Consider the following 19,372-nt stretch of genomic DNA (forward strand, 5'->3'; position numbering starts at 1 on the left):
GAATGGGCATCCAGGTTCTTTGGAGCCTCCCTTCCTCGCTGTCTCAATCTGGGGACTAGAGAGGCCTCTCGGAGGACATGCACTAATCTTGAATCTTTCCCAAACTTGCTGTTTATCCATCTCCACCCTTTTAGTAAATGGCCCAGCATTCACCGGGTATTGAGCCATGAATCTGTGGGTCGCCTTTGATGGCTCTCCTTTCCCCTCTCCCAACACTCCTTAAACCCATCCATCAAGTCCCATCACTTTTTTTCCAAACTGTATCCCAAATTTTCTCACTTCTCACCTCTACCTCTGAGGCCCAAGTCCAGGCCACCCTCGCCTGGAAGATTGCAAGATCCTCTCAACTGTCTTCCTTTCTCCTGCCTTGTGTCCTGCTAATCTTCCTTCTGCCTGTAGCCAGAAAAGTCCTGTCCCTCCCTTATGTAAAATGTTCCATTGCTTTCCTTTGCACTTAGCATAAATTTGAATAATGTTTACTTACTAAGGGGACCAACTGGTCCTGGGCCAAACCCAGAACAATTGATCACTCTCAAGGCTCCGGGGCTCTGACTCCGACTGCCTCTGTGACTCCTTCTCACAAGACTCTCTGGCCACCTCTGTCCCCTCCCCCATTCCTTCACTTCTCTCTGGTTTATTTGGCTCCAATCACGTAGGCTCTTTGTTGTTCCTTGAGAGGCATGCGTGTCTCAGGACCTTTGCACTTGTTATTTCCTCTCTTTGGAACCATTTTGCCCTTGGGTTGCTCTTGCACATTAGCTTCAGCTCAATGTTTCCTCCGTAAAGAGGCCTTGGATCCCTCCAGGTTTTACCGTAATTGTCTTGCTCCCCACCTCTTCTTACTTATTCATTGTGGAATGTGAAGCTCTCTGTGCTTTACTTTTTTCCCCACAAAATGGAGCAGAGGTTATTTCCAAAGGGCTGGAGTGGGGGACACAATGGGATACCCCTTGCTCATGCCTCATATCACTGCTGAAACATAGTAAATGTTCATACCAACTGTGATTATTGCCCCATCTTGTTCTCTTCCTTGCACCTGTCAATACTTGGTACAATCACATTTGCATATTTATTAATTTCATGTTTATTGTTTGTCTTTAACTAGAATATGAGCTGCATCCAGGTGAAGATCTGGTTTGTCCTTCAGTGCCTAGGATAGTTGCCTGGCACATATCAAAAGCTCAAGACGCATTAAGTGTGAATGAAGCTTGATGTCTGCTCACAATGTGAGTGTACCTAATGCCACTCATTTGTATACTCAAATATGGCTTAAATGGTGTATTTTACCACAGTTAGAAAATAAACACTATTGCCACATTATATTTGATAGCTTTGTTAGCTACGAAAAAAGAAAGTTAAATGATGCCAAGTCAGAGCATTCTAGGAATGGTTAGCCACTCAGAGGGGGTAGTCTGTGATTGCGATTTTCAGGGACTTTTTTTTTTTTTTTAACATAACACTCCTCCTTTTCGTTGCACCCATTAGCATGCACGCCCTCCTGGGAAGGTGAGTGGAGGTGGGTACAGGAAATCCTGGGAACCCTGCCTCCGAGGTTGAATGCCCTGAGAAGAATTCAGCTTCTTTCAAGTAGTACTTTTAGGGAAAACTCTGCAGGCTAAGCTTTACACACGGGTTTTGTCACTCTTCCTTGGACAGAGTTTTTGCAGCCAATCAGTACTGTGCCACTAACCCGCCGCGTGAGTCAGGTAAGTTACCTAAGCTTCCTGTGCCTCTGTTTTTCCTCTTTAAATGTTAATAACAGGGACGCCTGGGTCGCTCAGTGGTTGAGCCTCTGCCTTTGGCTCAGGTCATGGTCCCGGGGCCTGGGGATCGAGTCCTGCATCGGCCTCCCCTCAAGGAGCCTGCTTCTCCCACTGCCTGTGTCTCTGCCTCTCTCTGTGTCTCTCATGAATAGATAAATAAAATCTTAAAAAAAAATAAATGTGAACAACAATAAGAAAACTCTATTACAGGATTAGCATAAGCGCTGAGCACGAGAAAGCATGCAAAAATGCTTAGAGAAGTCCTGCCCTGGTTCATAGTAAGTGCTATGGAAATGTTAGCTAGTAATATTTTTATTATCCATCCAGTTACTTAAGCCGGAAATCTAGGAGTTGTTCATGCTCTTTCTTTTCCCCTATTTCCATTCTTCAGAATGGATCTTAGAACCGTTCACTTTTTCTTCTAAATATTCTCAAGTTTTGCCTATCCTGCTAATCTTTAACCTGTTCAGAAACCTATCCAATGTCTCTTCGTTTTTATGTGGTCTACCAGTTGTTCCAAGCGCCATTTACTCGTGGCCCATCCTCTTTCCCTGTTGATCTACCTGGGCAGTGCCATCCGATATCAAGTTTCTACCTCTGCAAGGGCCTGTTGTTTGGAGTCCGTTCCATTGGCTAGTCATTACTGATTTTCCCTTTTCTTCGTTCCTTATGGATACCCCAACAGCAAGTCCATTCTACCTCCAAAATACCTTTCAAATCTGTCTTCTTGCATTGCCACACCGCTGTCATTTCTCAGAGAGACGATTGGAATGGCTCCAATCTACTGCCTACCCACCTCTTTCCCTCTGGAACTCTCCTACCTCTGGCCATTCTCCTTAGTAATATAGGAAAGATGTTAGGGTTCTAAGCTGACGGCCATGTAACAATTCATGAGAGTTCTTTGGTGAAAACAGGTGGTTTTACTAAAGCATCGGGACAGGACCCGTGGGCAGAAAGAGCTGCACCGGGGTCACGAGAAGTGGCCCATTATATACTTTCAGGTTGGGAGGGGGTTAGGGAATAGTGTGAGTCTCTAAGGAATTTTGGGAGCAAAGTTTCCAGGGCCTTGAGGGGACTAGCTATTGTTGGTCATTTATTACTGTCCAATAAAATCTGAGTCACGAGATGTATATCGATGGGTCATATGCTTGGGGGATGATTGCAACATATATCTTGGGGAGGGCAGAGATAAAGGAAGTTTTGAAAGGAATTTTTGTGTGTGTGTTAAAGTACATTTACAGGGTCCTAGGGGATGGGCCAAGATCTCCTTTTGCCCCTAGCAAAGTATCAATGTCAGGTTCGATCCGGTCGGTGAAGTGAGATAGAGAGGCCAGGCAGAGGTGGATGAGGCGAGCTTCTGACGGAAGCGCTCTCGGGCGAGGTTCTGGGCCCCCAAGGGAGTGAGACGGGGGAGTCGCCCGGGGAACACAGGCAGGCCGGCTTCTACGGGGAAGGAAGGGCAGGGTGGCGCGGGGAGAGGGCGATAGCTGCTGATGTCTGCCTGTGCTTCGGGGTTGGGTAAGGCTCGGTTTCCGTTTCCTGCCTAGGCCCTGTTTTCCCACGATGACGTGTCCTTGCGGGTCCGCTAGTGGCGGGAAGGTCCCGAGGCGAGGGTGACAAGATGGCGGGCCGTCCGCCATTTTGTTGGTGCCCCTGGAGCCGTCCCCCTCGATCCGTCCCCCTTGATCCCGCCGCCCCACGGTATCGGGGCGGAGGTAGTTGAGCCCCTCGAGGAAGACCACTCTGCCTGTTCCAAGGGCGTGTCAACGGGCTGTAGGCGGGAAGGAAATTCAATAATTTTTCCTCTGCTTTTGTTTCCCACGTCACTTAGTGCACTCCAAGAGACCACTTTTCTCTCTAAAAACGACAAAATGTTTGATATGAACAGACATTTAAAAGAACTGCATGTGGAGGTTAAGAAGCGTGGCAACAAAACAATCTCTGCGGGCCTACCTCCCTACCTAGGAAAGGGAACAGTCCCAAATCCTTTGATGTCCTGAGTGTCCTCAACACTACTGGGAACTTGGCCTTTTAAAAAAAATTGTTGGCTTGAAACTATTCCCTTGCTTTCTTTTATCTATTATCTATCTATCTATCTATCTATCTATCTATCTATCATCTATGTAATCTCTACCCAAACTTGGGCTCTTGAACTGAGATCAAGAGTTGCGTGCTCTTCCGACTGACCCAGCCAGGCACCCCATCCTTGTTTCTTTTATAGTTTTACCATATATATGTGTGTGTATTCTTGAGCAATTTATTACTTGCTTTTGTTTGTAAATTTTACAAATATAGGATCAACTTGTGAGTACTCCTTCGCAAATTGGTTTGCTTATTTCCTAGTCCTAATTCTAAGATTCATTTGTGTCGATGTATATGGCTACGAGACAGTCATTTCTGTTGCTATTTAGTAATCCAAGGTAAGATCCATTATTTTTTTATTCTTATTACTACTGATAGACATTTTGATTGCTACTGTATCTTTTCTCTTATTCTTTTTTATTTTATTTTATTTTATTTTATTTTATTTTATTTTATTTTTTCTTATTCCTATTTTGAACAGTACTTCTACATGTCTCTTGGTGCACTCCTATAAGGGTTTCTTGTGAGTAGTGGCCTTCATTTTTGCCCTTATATTCCTCTCTGTGTTTATGTCCTGACCCATTACGCACACATATATTTATCCTGACTTTTGGGGAGGCACCTTGGCATTTTCTATACTACTCTATTTCACTTTAATTAGTTAATTGATTTTTAAAGATTTTGTTTATTTGACAGAAAGAGGGCATGCAAGCAGGGGGAGCAGCAGAGGGAGATGGAGAAGCAGGCTCCCCCCTGAGCAGGGTACCCTATGCAGGACTCCATCTCAGGACACTGGGATCCTGACCTGAGCCTAAATCAAAAGTCGGATACTTAACCAAACTCGGACACTTAACCGAAGGCATATGTTTAACTGACTGAACCACCCAATCTCCCCTCTATTTCATATATATATATATTTTTTTTTTATTTTTTTAAATATTTTTTTTTTATTCATGAGAAGGGGGGGGCACAGGCAGAGGGAGAAGCAGGCTCCATGCAGAGACCCCGATGTGGGACTCGATCCCAGGTCTCCAGGATCACACCCTGGGCTGAAGGTGGCGCTAAACTGTTGAGCTACCTGGGCTTGCCCTATATATATTTTTTAAAATATTTATTTTATTTTATTTTATTTTAAAGATTTATTTATTTATTCATTCAGAGAGAGAGAGAGAGAGAGAGAGAGAGGCAGAGACACAGGCAGAGGGAGAAGCAGGCTCCATGTAGGAAGCCCAACACAGGACTCCATCCGGGGTCTCCAGGTTCACGCCCTGGGCCAAGGGCAGGCTCTATACCGCTAAGCCACCCAGGAATCCCCGTCTATTTCATATTTTAAAAAGAAATTGATATAGGGTTTCTGGCTGAATCAGTCAGCAGAACATATGATTCTTAATCTCCAGGTCCTTAGTTGGGTCATGAGCTTGAGTCTTATGTTGGACATAGTTTACTTTAAATGAATCAATCAGGGCAGCCTGGGTGGCTCAGCGGTTTAGTGCTGCCTTCAGCCCAGGGAGGAGACCTGGAGACCCTGATTCTGGAGACCTGGGATGGAATCCCATGTTAGGCTCCCTGCATGGAGCCTGCTTCTCTCTCTGCCTGTGTCTCTGCACCTGCCCCTCCCTCTGTGTATGTCTCTCATGAATAAATAAATAAAATATTTGTTTAAAAAATCAATCAATAATCAGTAAAGCAAGAGGATGGAGAGCATTTCCTTCTGAATGCTTAAAAATTATTTATTTTCAAAATAATATTTTATTTATTTATATGACAGAGAGAGAGAGAGCACAAGCAGGGGAACAGCAGGCAGAAGGAGAAGCAGGCTCCCCACTGAGCAGGGAGCCCAATGTGGGGCTCCATGCCAGGATTCTGGGATCATGACCTGAGCCTAAGGCAGGCACTTAACAGACCAAGCCACCTGGGAACCCCAAGCTCTCCAGTTTTTGATTGAAATATAATAACATTAGTTTTAGGAGTACAATATAATGATTTAATATATGTACGTGTTGTGAAATGATTGCTACATTAAGTTCAGTTAATATATATCACCATGTAGAGTTTCAAGTTCTGTTTTTCTTGTGACAAGAATTTTAAGATTAATTCTCTCATCAACTTTCAAGTACACAATACAATATTGTTAACTATAGTCACTATACTGTAGATTCCATTCCCCCACCTTGACCCATTTTGCACTTTTCCTGCTCCCTATCTCTGGCAACCACTAAATCTATTTTTTGTATGAGTTTATCACAAGGAGTAAAATTTACTTCTTTTGTTGTGGCTGGATAATATTCCATTGTGTGTGTGTGTTTGTGCGTGTGTACACAATTGACCTTTTGAACAACCTAGATTTGAATTGTGTGGGTCTACTTATATGAATATTTTTTTCAATAAATATGGGAAAGCTTTTTGGAGATTTGTGACAATTTGTCACAAAAAAAGTAAGTAGAACTGGGCACCTGGCTGGCTCAGTCAAAAGGGCATGCGACTGCAACTCTTGATCTCAGGGTCATGAATTAGAGCCTCACATTGAGTGTAAAAATTACTAGATAAATGGGTAGAGGATCTGAATAGACATTTTTCCAAAGAGACATACAGATGGGCTTGAGCCACCCATTGGATCCCGGTAATTCTACTTTTAAAAAAGATTTTAAAATTTGTTCTGGAGGGAGATAGAGAGTGAGCAGGAAGATGGGGCAGAGGGAGAGAGAAATTCAAGTTGACTCCGTGCTGGGCATGGAGCCAAATGTGGGGCTTAATCCCAGACTCAGATCATAACTAGAGCTAAAACCAACAGTTGGACACTCAACGAACTGAGCCATCCAGGCGCCTCTGATAGTTCTATTTAAAAAAAATTTTTTTTAGGGACGCCTGGGTGACTCAGGGGTTGAGCATCTGCCTTTAGCTCAGAGAGTGATCCTGGAGTTCTGGGATCAAGTGCCACATCGGGCTCCCTGCAAGGAGCCTGCTTCTCCCTCTACCTATGTCTCTACCTCTCTCTGTCTCTCATGAATAAATAAATAAAATCTTTAAAAAAAATTTTTTTTTAAGTAAGCTCTGTATCCAATGTGAGGCTTGAACTCACTACTGCAGGAGTTTCATGCTCTACAAACTGATCCAGCCATGTACACCTATTTTAAATTTTTTTAAAAAAGGATTTTATTTACTTATTTTATAGAGACAGAGCATGAGCAAGGAGAGAGGCAGAGGGAGAGGCAAAGGGACAGAATCCCAAACAGAGTCCCTGCTGAATGTGGAACCTAACATGGGCATGGGGCTGCATCCCACGACCATGATATCATGACCTGAGCTGAAACCAAGATTTAGAAGCCCAACTGACTGAAAAACCCAGGCATCTCTCCTATTTTTAATTGTTTGAGGAACCTCCATACCATCCTCCATAGGGGCTTCACCAATTTACATTCCCACCAGTAGTGCATAAGAGTTTCCTTTTCCCCATATCTTCCCCATATCCTCAATATTCAGTTGATACCAGCCATTCTCATGGATATGAGGTGATATTTCATTGCAGTTTTGATTTGCATTTCCCAGATTAGTGATGTTAAGCATCTTTCCATGTACGTGTTGCCCATCTGTATGTCTCTTTGGAAAAATGTCTATTCAGATCCTCTACCCATTTATCTAGTAATTTTTACACTCAATGTGAGGCTCTAATTCATGACCCTGAGATCAAGAGTCGCAGTCGCATGCCCTTTTGACTGAGCCAGCCAGGTGCCCAGTTCTACCTACTTTTTTTTTCTTAATTAAGTAGGTTCCATGCCCAGTGTGGAGCCCAACACAGAGTTCAAATTCATGACCTTGAGATCGAGACCTGAGCTGAGATCAAGAGTCTGATGCTTATCTGACTGAGCCACCCACATGCCCCTCTAACCACTTTTTAAACAGATTATTTTCCATTGAGTTGTGCGAGTTCTTTACATATTTCGGATATTAACTCTTATCAGATATATGATTTGCAAATATTTTCTCCCACTCCATAGGTTGCCTTTCCATTTTGTTGATGTTTTTCTTTGCTGTATAGAAGATTTTAGTTTGATGTAGCCACACTTGTTTTTTTGGCTTTTGTTGCCTTAGCTTTTGGCACTAACTCCCAAAAAATCATTGCCAAGACTGATGTCAAGGACTTTACTCCTTATGTTTTCTCCTAGGAGTCTTATGGTTTCAAGTCTTGCATTCAAACCTTTAATCCATTTTGAGTTGATTTTTGCATGGTGTAAAATAGTGATCCAGTTTCTTTCTTTTGCATGTGGCTGTCCAGTTTTCCCAACACCATTTCATGAAGAGACCATTCTTTCTCCATTGTACATTTTGGTTCTTTTGTCGTAAATTAATTGGCCATATATGCATGGGTTTATTTCTGGGTTCTATTCTGCTAGCTCTCCACTTATTTAGATCTTCTTTAGTATCCTTCAATAACGATTTGTCTTTTCTCCATAGTGTAGATTTAAGAGAGGGTTTTGTTTTTTTTTTTTAAGATTTTATTTATTTATTCATGACAGAGAGAGAGAGAGATAGAGGCAGAGACACAAGCAGGCTCCATGTGGGGAGCCCCATGCGGACCAATCCAGGGTCTCCAGGATCATGCCCTGGGCTGCCCCAAGAGAGGGTTTTTTAAAATGTAAATCAGATCTCCTTTCTCTGGTTTTAACTTGATAATGGCTTTCTATTGTCCTTGAAAGAAAGCCCAAATTCCTTACTTGAATATACACAACCTGGACCTGTCTGTGTCTGTCTCTTCAATTTTATCTTTTAAAACTGGCACCTTCACCCAAACTGGCCAGTGTTATGAGCTTCTGGTCAGTTCTTCTTGCTTACTTTGGGGAAGTTGCAATAGGCAGTCACTGTTTACCTTCTCCTAGGAAGGCTTCCTATTGCCCCACTCTCCACACCCACTGCCTGGCTAACATCCAGCTCAAATATCTATAGCGACCTTTTGTGAACATCCTGCTCAAAATCATTCAGTTATGCCCTTTCATAACTGAAACAGAGAGTGCCATGTTTTCTCTTCTAAATCTATTGTCTTTGGCAGTTGCTTGGTTCAATTTGTCTATCTGTCTGTCTGTCTGTCTGTCTGATGTCTGGTTTCTTTAACAGCCTGCAAGATCACTAAAAAGACATTGGCTTTTTAGTTCACTATGGCATCTGGTGCACTGTTGAGCACATAATACATACTCAATAAATGTTTGTCTAAGAACCAAAAGAAAGAAGAGAGGAAAGGAGACAGGGTCTTTTATCCTATAGTTTGGAAAGCAGAAAGAAAGCCAAATAAAGGACGTAAGTAGTAAAAATGGGCTGGGTTTTACTAAAGTAGTAGAGGGGGCAGCTGGCTGCCTCAGTCAGGTAGACCGTGCAACTCTTGATCTTGGTCTTGGGGTCCTGGGTTTAAGCTCCATGCTGGGCTTATAGTTTACTTTAAAAAGAAAAGTAGTAGAGTATAGACTTTGATGGTTATAGGTTCTGAAAATCACGTCACTAATGTAATATGGAATACATTATAGTTGTCAAAGCTTCAAATGATACAGAAATAAGAGAAATATACATTTAAGTTTCTTTTTACCACCCCTTCTTCAAACCCATGCCTCATCTCCAAGGTGACCACTATTTATTGCTAGTTTGGTAACTATCATTATAGATTCTTTTTTTTTTTTTTTTTTTTTTTAGATTTTATTTATTTATCTGACAGAGAGAAAGGATGCAAGCAGGGGGAGCAGCAGAGAGAGAGAGGGAGAAGCAGGCTCCATGTTGAGCAGGGAGCCTGATTTGGGGCTCGATCCTGGGACCCTGGGATCATGGCCTGCGCCGAAGGCAGACACTTAACCAGGTGAGCCACCCAGGTGCTCCTGCCTTTATGATCTTTTCTATCTACTTATACAGTTTTGCATGTATACCAGATCCATTTATACATACACAGGTCTATTTTTCTTTTTTACAATAATGGATAGAATCATACTTTATTAGTTGTTGTGTAAAATGCTTTCTTGATTTAAAAATATGACCTGGAGGGACCCCTGGGTGGCTTAGTGGTTGAGCCTCTGTCTTCAGCTCGGGGCGTGATCCTGATCAAGTCCACATGGGGCTTTCTGCTGGTGGGGGGGAGGACCTGTTTCTCCTTCTGCATATGTCTCTGCCTCTCTCTGTTTGTCTCTCATGAATACATAAAGAAAATCTTTAAAAAAATAAAAAAGAAATAAAAATATGACATGGAAATCTTTCCATTTCAGTTCAGATAGATACTATCTAGCTCCCAATTGGTGGATATTTAGTCTGTTGAAATTGCTCTTTATTATAAACAAGGCTCAAGTGAATGTGCATTGTATTAGTCAGAGTTTTCCAGAAAAACAGAACCAACAGAATATGCGTATATAGAGAGGTTTATTTTAAGGAATTGGCTCATGTGATTATGGAGGCTGGCAAGACCCAAATCTGCAGGGCAGGCCATCAGGTTGGGTAGTAGAGCTGATGTTGCAGTAAGTCTAAAGGTCATCTGCTAGTGTAACTCCTTCCTGCTTAGAGGAGGCCAGCTTTTTTGTTTTATTCTGGGCTTCAACTGTAGGTATGGTGAAGGCCACTCACATTATGGAAAGCAATCTGCCTTACTAAAAGCCCATGAATTTATTTATTTATTTATTCATTTTTTTTTAAAGGTTTTATTTATTTAATCATGAGAGACAGAGAGAGAGGTAGAGACATAGGTAGAGGGAGAAGCAGGCTCCATGCAGGGAGCCTGATTCAGGATTTGATCCCAGGACTACAGGATCATGCCCTGAGCCAAAGGTAGATGCTTAACTGCTGAGCCACCCAGGCGTCCCCCCCCCCCAATTTTATTTTTTTTTTAAGATTTTATTTATGAGGATGCCTGGGTGACTCAGTGATTGGGCATCTGCCTTTGGCTCGGGACGTGATCCAGGGGGTAAGGATCAAGTCCCACATGGGGCTCCTTGTGGGGAGCCTGCTTCTACCTCTCTGTCTCTGTATCTCTCTTTCTCTCTCCCTCTGTGTCTCTCATGAATGAAAAAAGAAAAATATTTTATTTATTCTTTGAGAGACAGAGTGAGAGAGAGAGCACAAGCAGGGAGAGAGGCAGAGGGAGAAGCAGACTCCCTACTGAGCAGGTAGCTGGATGCAAGATTTGATCCCAGAACTCTGGGATCACGACCAGAGCCAAAGGCAGATGCTCAACTGACTGAACCACCAGGTGACCCAAGCCCATAAATTTAAATGTTAATTTTATCATGTTTGATCAAGAATTTGGGCACCTTGGTCCAGCCAAGTTGATACAGAAAATTAACCATCGCATTCATGAACATATATCTTATATACACATACATATATATAAACATATATATAAACATAAATGAGATATATGTTCATGAATGTGATGATTAATTTGGTTTATTATCTACATACTTATATACACATGTATATATCTTTATATATTTCACATTAACTTTTTTCTTAAATTGCCATGTGGTGGGGAGTAGAGGGAGAGAAAGAGAAATACTGCCATATTTACATGCAAGACTCACAGGTGTCTGCACTTGGTCCTAACTCTTTATTTTTCTAGGTTTGGGTGCCCTACATCCTTGGGAAGTAGGCCTCAACTACAAAACATATTCTTCTCTAGCCTGACCACAACCCACAGCAGGTTCCATGCCCAGTGTGTGAGCCCAACATGGGGCTTGATCTCACAATCCTGAAATCATGACCTGAGCTGAAGTGAACAAATGCTTAACCAACTGAGCACACAGGCACCTCCTTTTTCTGTTCTTGTTAAATGTTTTCTTTTATTTATTAGAGATAGAGTGAATGAGAGAGAGAGCAGGAGCAGAGGGAGAGGGAGAAGCAGACTCCCTGCTGAGCAGGAACACCTACCCCTACTCCCAGCCACACAGGTCTCGACCCTGGAATTATGACTCAAGCCCAAGGTAGATGCTTAACCAACGGAGCCACCCAGGTGTGTTATCCTTACATCCAACACAGGGCTGGAACTCACAACCCTGAGATCAAGAGTCGCATGCTCTACTGATTGAGCCAGCCAGGCACCTCTCATATAAACTTTTATATGAACTAGATTCCTAGCAACGTAATTGCTGTTTCAAGGAATATGAACCATTTAAATGTTGCCAGGTAAATACTGCCATGTTGAGCTCCTAAAAAGTTACAGAGTAAGAGATTGAAAGGAATCTATTCAAAGCCCGCTCTGCCATACTTACAGGCAAGACTCAACAGGTGTCTGCACTTGGTCCTCTTTATTTTTCTAGGTTAGGGTGCCCTACATTCTTGGGAAATAGGCCCCAACTACAAAACATATTCTTCTCTAGCCTGACCACAACCCACATCCTGGACAGAGCCTCTTTAAAAACTGCCATCTCCAGCTCTCCCCTGCCAGGAATCGATCCCCCTCCCCACACCTCCTACACCCCACTGTGGGTGCAGCTGTAACCTTCTCACACCCTTAAAAGGCCCAGCCTGACAGTTTTCTAAGATGGCTGGGCCCCTCTCCTCTCTTGAAGAGTGAATAAACTCTGTCTCACTTGTTGCTCTACTCTTGGCGTAATTCTTTGTCACCCGCATCACCGGTCAACCTAACAGAGACACAGGCCCTCTTCAGTAGTATTTGAGGGTGGGTTTGGGCATGTTTGAGTCTGGTCTAGGGAAAATCATGCTGAGTATGTGTTCCTCCAAATCTCTGCTTTTTCTGCTTCAGGGCCCTTACACATGCTGGAATTCACTTCTTCCCCACAATCCTCATTCTTAGCTGTTCCTCTACACACCTTGACCTCTACCCCTGACCTGGATTAGGCCAAGTTCTCCTGTTAAATGCTCTTTCCTCACATTCTGCTCTTCTTCACCGCAAGAGTTCTCTCTGTCCCCAAGGTGCACTGGGCCTTCTGTTAGCTCCCGGCACATGTTAAGCCGGTCCAGCCTCAGACCTATTGCATTTCGTGTTCTCTTTATCTGTATCTCTTCCATCATCCTTCAAAAGACTGACAACTTTTCTTCCAAAACTCTGCTGAAGAGTTACTTCCTCAGAAAAGTCTTCCTGTCCATCTATAATATCTCTCTTCATTTCCTAGGGCTCCTATAACAAATTATCACAAACTTGAATAAGTTCAAACCACAGCAATTTATTTTTTCATGGTTCTGGAGCTAGAAGTCCAAAATCAAGGTATTGGCAGGATTGCTTCCTTCTGGAGACTCTGAGGGAGAATCTCTCCCACGTCTTTGCTTGCTTCTGGGGGCTGCTGGCTATCCTTGGTATTCATTGGCTATGGCTGTTATCAGGACCCCCGGGATTATGACCTGAGCCAAAGGCAGATGCTTAACTGACTGAGCCACCTGGGCACCCTGACACTTTTTCAAATAGGGTCACATTCAGAGTTTCTAGGTAGGCATAAATTTGGGGGTGTGCTGTTAACCCACTACACACTTTATCATAATATCCTCTTTTTTTCCAGAGTGCTTACAGAATGAAATGTTCTATCTAGCTTATTGATGCTTTGTAACTGGTTATAACCCACTATGAGTTATGGAATGTAGTGGGTTTGGCCCAGCAATAAAAAATTTTGAGTAGAGGGGCACCTGGGTGGCTCAGTTGGTTGAGCATCTGCCTTCAGCTCAGGTCATGGTCTCGCATGGGACTCCCTGCTCAGAAGGGAGTCTGCTTCTCCGTCTCACTCTGCCTGCCGCTCTGTCTGCTTGTGCTTGTTCTCTCTCTGTTAAATAAATGAAACCTTTAGAAAAAAAATTTTTTTGAGTAGAAATTTAAAAAACAAATGACAAAATAAAATAGAATATATTGGTATCTATCACATATAATCAAGGTGAAAGCTAAAATCCCCTACATCGGGATCCCTGGGTGGCGCAGCGGTTTGGCGCCTGCCTTTGGCCCAGGGCGCGATCCTGGAGACCCGGGATCGAATCCCACATCAGGCTCCCAGTGCATGGAGCCTGCTTCTCCCTCTGCCTGTGTCTCTGCCTCTCTCTCTCTCTCTCTGTGACTATCATAAATAAATAAAAATTAAAAAAAAAAAATCCCCTACATCTGTATGGCTTGAGTATCAAGACTGAGAATTGAGGCCACATGGTTTATTGTTGCTGGAAAAGCTTGATCAAGAAGATAAGGTTAGGGATCCCTGGGTGGCGCAGCGGTTTGGCGCCTGCCTTTGGCCCAGGGCGCGATCCTGGAGACCCGGGATCGAATCCCACATCAGGCTTCTGGTGCATGGAGCCTGCTTCTCCCTCCGCCTGTGTCGCAGCCTCTCTCTCTCTCTCTCTGTGACTATCATAAATAAAAAAAAAAAAAAAAAGAAAGAAAAAAAAAAAGAAGATAAGGTTGTAAACTAATAAAGAACCCCACCGTTTGCTTCAAGAAATCCCTAGAAGTCCATTTGTCTGGTCAGATAGTTTGTTCACGTGGGCCAATAGCTCACTCATCCATCAATACTTACACAACTCCCTCCCAAATCTCCACCTCGTGTGGTTAGCAATCCTAAACTTTCATTTCTGAATTTTGCCATGTCGCAATCAGTTCCTCCTTTGAAAGTCTTGCCTTGAATCACTGGAGCTCATAACCCCAAGGCACATACATATTTTCTCTTGTCCACCCCGTACTGAGACACTGCTAAGACTATCAAGCTGGTATCATCTCTCACAATACATTTAGCTGTGCTTGATCAACAGATTTTCTGCTGATCTTTTCAGGAGCTGACTTTCAATAATTCTGGAGGTTCTACCAAAATCTACTGAGACCTCCTCAATGGCAATTTTAGGTTTGCAACCAGGAAACAGTGTACTCCTATAAGATCTCTGCCACATTGATGGTCAGGTAGGTCTCACAATGAACAATGGACCTGATTTCTCTTTTTGAGTTCCTAAATGTTGAGCTTGTCTTTTTTTATTTTTATTTTTTTTCCCATTGGATCATTCTATTTCCTTATGGGAGCCATTTTAGGAATCTCTGATGATGTGATCAGATTTGAAACTTTTTCTCTTTTGTGGAAAGCTTCCTTATTACAACATTGCTGTGTGATTACTCTCTCTCTCTCTTTTTAAAGTTTTATTTTTTTAAGTAATTTTTTTTTTCTTCCGGCCCCCTTTAAGTAATTTTTCAACCCAACATGGGGCTCCAGCTCACAACTCTTGAGTTCAAGAGTCACATGCTCTTCCCACTGAGCCAGTCAGGTGCCCAGATTACTATCTCTTATATCACTTTTTATTGTGAGAGTCTATAAAAGAAAGTTCATAGTGAAGAGGATGGACATGGGTCTGATTAGTCTGCTCTCATGCTCCAGACAATTTTGTTCCTGATAAGAACTCTCTTCCAGGGCAGCCCGGGTGGCTCAGTGGTTTAATGCCACCTTTGGCCCAGGGCATGATCCTGGAGACCCAGGATCGAGTCCCACGTCGGGCTCCCTGTGTGGAGCCTGCTTCTCCCTCTGCCTGTGTCTCTGACTCTCTCTCTCTCTCCTCTCTGTGTTTCTCATGAATAAATAAATAATTAAGCAAACAAACAAACAAAAACTCTCTTTCAGACAGTTGCCTTATCACTATGTCCTCATGTGGCCTTTCTTCGGTGTTCACGTGCGCATAGCACTAGGAAAAAGGTGGGTGGGTAGGAGCTAGGAAAGAGAAAGTGAGCTCTCTGATATGTCTTTTTTTTTTTTTTTTAAATGATAGTCACAGAGAGAGAGGCAGACTCCATGCACCAGGAGCCCGACGTGGGAGCGCCAAACCGCTGCGCCACCCAGGGATCCCTCTGATATGTCTTATAAGGACGTTAATCCTATAGGATCAGGGCCTTACCCTATGACCTCATTTAACTTAATTACCCTCTTAAATGCCCCATCTCCAAATAACCACTACAGTGGTGGTTAGGGCTTCACACATGAATTGGCCAGGGCAAGGGAAACACAAACATTCAGTCCATTACACACAGTGAAGTATTACTCAGCCTTAAAAAGAAAATTCGGGGATCCCTGTGGCTCAGTGGTTTAGCACCTACCTTCGGCCCAGGGCGTGATCCTGCCCGGGATTGAGTCCCACATCGGGCTTCCTGCATAGAGCCTCCTTCTCCCTCTGCCTGTGTCTCTGCCTCTCTCTCTCTCTCTGTCTCTCATGAATAAATAAATAAAATCTAAAAATAAAAAAAAAAGAAGAAAATTCTTACACATGCTATAATATGGATGAATCTTGAATATATTATTCTAAATAAAATTAGCCAGTCACAAAAAGACAAATACTGTATGATTGCACTTATATGAAATACTTAAGAGTATCAAATCCGTATAATCAGAAGGTAGAACAGTGATTACCAGAGGCGGCAGGGATGGGGGCAAATGGGGTCTCAGTATTTAGTGGGTATAAAGTTTTAGCTTTATAAGAAGGAAAGTATTCTGGATAATGGTGGTGGTTACACACTTAATGGGCCAGAACTATACACTTAAAAACTGTGGTACATTTTATATCATGTATATTTTACTACAATTAAAAATAATATTTTAAAAACTCACACTAAAGGATACAGTTGTATTCAAAGTGCTGGAGGAATAGAAGGTTAAAGTTACAAAAAGAAAAAGAAAACTATATTGGTGCCATATAGTCCAAGACTTTCAGATCTGTATTAAAATTTTTTTAAGATTTCATTTTTTATTTATTATTAAGATTTATTTATTTATTTTAGTCGGGGGTAGGGGTGAAGGGAGAGAGAGTCCTCTGCGCTGAGCACGGAGCCCAACGTGGGGCTCGATATTACAACCAGAGCCAAAACCAGGAGTCAGATGCCTAACTATGCCACCCAGGTGCCCCTTTAAAATTTCATTTATTTAATGTATTTATTTTTAGATTTTATTTATTTATTCATGAGAGACACAGAGAGAGAGAGGCAGAGACACAGGCAGAGGGAGAAGCAGGCTCCATTCAGGAAACCCGACCCGGGACTCGATCCCAGGTCTCCAGGATCACATCCTGGGCCGAAGGCGTTGCCAAACCGCTGAGCCACGTGGGCTGCCCTAAAATTTTATTTTTAAGTGATCTGTACATCCAATGTGGGGCTCAGACATACAACCCTTAGATCAAGAGTCACATGCTTCACTGACTGAGCCAGCCGGGCACCCCTAGATCTATACCAATTGGTTCATATGTTGGTTACGTGCTTGACTGCAAAAATTTGATTAAAAAGTGATAGTAGGTGAGCAGCCTGGGTGGCTCAGTGGCCCAGGGCGTGATCCTGGAGACTGGGGATCGAGTCCCACGTCGGTTCCCTGCGTGGAGCCTGCTTCCCCATCTGCCTGTGTCTCTGCCTTCTGTGTGTGTGTGTTTCTCATGAATAAATAAATAAAACATATTGTTTTAAAAAAGTGACAGTAGGAAAGCCCTGTTGTCTTAAAAATTGAAATGGCCAATGATTTAACTAGCAAAAATGGATTTATTTGGGAATAGCAGAGAATTGCATTTCAGGGCAAACTAACTACAGCAAAAACCATCAGCCCAATAAACAAAGGAGAGAAATATTATTTCATGGAGAAGGAGAAAGTTGAAATTTGTTGTTTTGAGTGAAAATCCGTTGGAGAAAAGCACAAGTTAAAGGTAATGATAGTTTCTCATTGGCCGAGTTGCTGGGGTAATTTCTTGATGGAGATGCAATGTGTGTCTTTTACTTTTGGGGGCTTAATGATGCTTTCCGTAGTTGACACTGCGTGGTATGGCTCCCCCTTCTGGCCTCATGAATTTATTTTAGTGAGGGGTCCCTTTATTAATTTTCACATTTCCCCTTTTTAGTCAAGATTCTTCACTGATCAAGAGTCATGTTTTCTTTTCTTTTAAAGATTTTATTTATTTATTTATGATAGACACAGAGAGAGAGGCAGAGATACAGGAGGAGGGAGAAGCAGGCTCCATGTGGGACTCGATCCCGGGTCACCAGGATCATGCCCTAGGCTGAAGGCAGCGCTAAACCACTGAGCCACCGGGCTGTCCCAAGAGTCATGTTTTCTTAATTGGCCTTTTGTCCTGTGGTGCCAGGAAGGGCCTTTCTTGGGTGTCATGTCCGTTCTGGAGGGAAATTGTACAGATTAGGAACCTGTCACTCTTTGCTCCAGAGCAGGGTCAGACTGCGGGGGCCAGAGTCCTGGCAGGGCAGGCGTTTAGGAAGTTTCTTCCCCTCTTTGACTGAGCTTTAGTTGAAAGGAGTGCATCTGAAACTGTAACCAAAGGAGGTATTACGCTTCCAGAAAAATCTCAAGGAAAAGTGTTGCAAGCAACAGTAGTAGCTGTTGGATTAGGTTCTAAAGGAAAGGGTGGAGAGGTTGAACCAGTTAGTGTGAAAGTAGGGGATAAATGTTCTTCCCCCAGAATATGGAGGCACCAAAGTAGTTCTAGATGACAAGGATTATTTCTACCATCTTAGAGATGGTAACATTCTCGGGAAGTATGTGGACTGAAATCATTATTAAAATAGCATGAAATGAAGCTGCCTATTTCAGTGAAGTTATGAAATCTTTCATCATGTAAATAATTTTTTTCTTTTTTTTTAAAAGATTTTATTTATTTATGATAGACATAGAGAGAGAGACAGAGACACAGGAGGAGGGAGAAGCAGGCTCCATGCCAGGAGCCCGATGTGGGACTCGAACCTGGGACCCCAGGAATGCGCTCTGGGCCAAAGGCAGGCGCTAAACCACTGAGCCACCCAGCGATCCCCCATGTAAATAATTTTCATGTCTCTCTTTTATAATAAGCTAATGGTATTCAAACTAATGATATCTAGTGTCTCTAAAATTTAGTTTTAGTATACTGTTATAAACTTTAGCAAACAAAAGTACATAAATGAAAAAAAATATCCTACTGTCATATTTGTGCAACAAGGAGGGGTAGGAGGGAGAACTCAGGCACTTATTTATGTATTGTCCATATTTATCAAGATCATAAGCATTGGAGATAATCTTCTTGGGTACATCAGTTTTTATAGAAGTTTGAGAGGCAATATGTACAGAATTAAAAGTAATTACATAAAAAACCCCACAACCCGCCCCCCCACACACACACAAAGTAATTACAATTCCTAATTTTATGATGGTTCTAAGCCAAGACCCAGGGTCTGAAAGTAGCCAATTGAAAATATTTATTGACATTTTTCCTGACTTAGAGGGGAAAAGTTCTCCCTCTGACTCCAGGCAGATCTCCTAGAAGTCCCTGTTTAAAGCAGCCATGAAAGCAGAATAGTGGGTACTGTAAAAGCACATAAAAATAATTAAGTGAGTGCATTTAGGAAGATATAGTGCAGATATAAACATGAAGTAATAGCTGATGAACTTTTTGTAAAACATCAAAACTTCAAAGACATTTAACAGTATTGTTATTTCAAAATAACTGTTTAGAATCAAATGTGTCATCAAAAATATAGCCTACAAAGTTGTAAATTTAGAAATTATGAATTTAGATAAGAACCCAGAATCAGAGGGTGCCTTTGGCTCAGGTCATGATCTCAAGGTCCTGGGATCATCAGGCTCCAT

The 19,372-nt window shown here is 42.5% G+C and overlaps 1 pseudogene; it reads left to right on the forward strand.

The window, feature by feature from the left end:
- The first annotated feature begins 15,419 nt into the window (after nucleotides 1–15,419).
- Nucleotides 15,420–18,301, forward strand: LOC112929564 (10 kDa heat shock protein, mitochondrial pseudogene; annotated as a pseudogene).
- The last annotated feature ends 1,071 nt before the right edge of the window (nucleotides 18,302–19,372 follow it).

The sequence above is a fragment of the Vulpes vulpes genome, chromosome 2 (assembly GCF_048418805.1).
Source record: "Vulpes vulpes isolate BD-2025 chromosome 2, VulVul3, whole genome shotgun sequence".
Classification (NCBI taxonomy): Eukaryota; Metazoa; Chordata; class Mammalia; order Carnivora; family Canidae; genus Vulpes; species Vulpes vulpes.